Genomic DNA, 2855 nt, shown 5'->3' with positions numbered 1-2855 from the left:
AATATTATGTTTTTCTTAATTACATTACAACCTATCGATCGCAGTTTGAGTGTGACCCCACAGTTACGGTATTTTATTATAGTGCCATAATAAAATCCCAGCAACCACAGCCTTTATCATTCCTGTGAAAGCCCTCCTTCAGTGACATTTCTCATAACCTTAAAATAATTTCCCAGGAATGTTCTGCTTTGATTCATTTAGTTCCAACAACATTCCCAGTATGTGTCTAAATGACATTTCATGGTTAAGTAAACACCATCAGGGAGCGTTTAGTGATGGCTCCTGCTTTATTATAAAGCCCAAGGATGAGGATGTACCTGTGTTATTTAAAGAATTTTCTAGACACCACATCTGTTACTACAGGGCTGTAATGGCATAAAAAGGATCATTTCTGAGAAACAGTATGGAAATGTCATTTGGAAACCATTTGAAAACATTGTCTTAAACACAAGAAGTATGCACACAACTACAACAAATAGTCCCTGCTGGGTCTGTAGCTGCAGCTTTGATACTCAGCAGTGTAGTAACAGTGATTTCACTGCTCTTAAGTTGGCATTTTTTGAAACATGTATGCAGTATCCCTTTGATGGAAGTTGCTTCTTCAGCATATCTTACAGTATGAGATATTGCTGTCTGGGGCTAATGATTTATTTTTCAGTATAGACCAATATGAGCATATTATTTATAAAATGCCAAAAAAAAATGCTGAAATTTGGCCATCACCATTTCCTAAAGCCCAAAGTGATATTTTCAAATGTCTTATTTTGTCTGACAGACGCTCCAAAACCCAGAGATATTCAGTTTACAATGATATAAAACAGAGAAAAGCAGCAAATAATCACAAGTGAGAAGCTGGAGCCGGGGAATGTGAGGCATTCTTGCTGGAGAAAAATGACTGAAACGATTAGCGGATTATAAAAATGATTGCAGATTAATTGATTAACTGTTTCAGCCGTTATGCTCTCTTTGTGAATCAAATCAGTGTCAAGGCTGATTTCAGTATTTTTAGGGTGAAATGTGTTGATTTGAGCTGAGAGGATGCAACATGTCTTTTGATTCGTGCAGAGAACCAGATTGGATGCTGCTGAGGATGTAGGGTGCAGTATGTATATATACGCCACCACAAATACATTTTTTATTGCATGTAAGTCTGGTCCACAGAGAGCGCAGTTACAAATGTGTTGCATTACAAGGCTGAGCTATTACACATCAAAGGGAGTGGAGTAAAATATAAAGCACATGCCTAATTTGAAAACATGGAATATCAAATAACACTTGAGGCAGACTCAACCAACAAAGACTGTTCTGTGGTCGCTGTGCAGAAAGGAGAAGCACATATCATGTTTTTGACTGGCAAGAATTTGATTTTAAGGTCAAAGAAAATGCCTCACGCCAACAATAGAACCAGGAGCTGGACAGTGAGGCAGGTTTGCTGTAACAGAAATGACGATCATACATACATAATGCTCTATCATGAAAAGACATGTAGTACTGGAAGAACCACAGGCTTCTTAAGGTGGTTCACACTTCACCACTACTATTCCTAATTAAAGAAATCCCAATTTCCTAATAGCCTTTAGGTTTTTATCAACTAATTACATAGTCAGTTTAATGGACATATCTGCTAAATTGTCTCTCCTCCATTATCTCCACAACATTTATGTTTATTTCTGTCTGCCAAGGATTCTTGCATGTTTTTCTCTGTAGCACTCAAGAACAGATTTTCCAGTTCATCACTTCATGATCCAGTGTTTACATATTAACAGGACGCTGCACATTAATGTTACTTAAAAGAATTCCTCTTGCATCATATTAGTGATGAAACAAGGCTGTGTAGATGAATCGTATGACCTTCGTAAAGAAAGACTAGTTAACTGTCTGACACAAGTACACACACAGTCATTAAGTCATTACACATTTCCTGCTCATTTTAAACCCAGCAGAACGAGTCAAACCTTGTTGCCAAGAACAGGAACGCACCACATGATTCAAATCAAGATAATAATCACAATTCGACAGTTTGACCACAGATTCAAAGATGGGGGCACATTCGTAAAGTAAGTAAAAATGTGTCAAGACTTAAATCTGAAGCTTTGATTCTTGTATCTTTTGGTCATTATTTTGCATCACTTTGGGAATGTTTTGTGTCTTTGTAATCGATCTGCATCTCTTAGCTGTAATTTGTTAACTTTTCTTGTTGGAAAGTCAATCCAGTTCAATATTAACAAGCCAGCTTTCTATCGCTTTACTCAGGTAGAGGGACACCATTGGGGGCCAATTAGTTTGATGAGGGAAAAAAATGACAACTTTTTTCTGGTGGTTTCAACTCCTTATCACCATCCTCATCAGACAAGAGTTTACTCAGTTGTTGCCATGTGACCACGTGATAACAGATGTTCATGCTGTATATGCGAGACCATAACGCCTGTCTCTGGTCTTTTGGCAGCAGATGTGAGCAGCCAGATAGATCTTTCTCTGATGCTTCAACTTCTCCACCAGATCCAGTTTAAAGGTCAGGAAAAAGCTGGTCAGTGCACTTTAAGATAAGATTTCTTTCAAACTGTTTTCAAGGTCAAGAATGATCCGACAATTCTGAACAAATCGCAGTGTAATCCTGCACGTTGAAGCAGTAAACTGAATCTGCAGAGGTAATTTGATAAATCTGTGACAATGAGTCACAATCACATGTGGCAACTGCATGGACAGCGACACTGTCTTGTATGTAACCTCATGGTTCAGCTTTCGGTTCAGTTTCACCTTCTGATGATGGCCAGTGTCCATCTCTGTTCAGGTGTCACTGAATAAAACACCAGGCCTTCTCTGTTTACAGTATGGAAGCTGCTAATTGTTATTTA

This window comes from Lates calcarifer, linkage group LG20, assembly GCF_001640805.2.
Source record: "Lates calcarifer isolate ASB-BC8 linkage group LG20, TLL_Latcal_v3, whole genome shotgun sequence".
NCBI classification, from domain to species: Eukaryota; Metazoa; Chordata; class Actinopteri; family Centropomidae; genus Lates; species Lates calcarifer.
The sequence above is the reverse complement of the archived record's forward strand: the minus strand, read 5'-3'. Positions refer to the sequence as shown.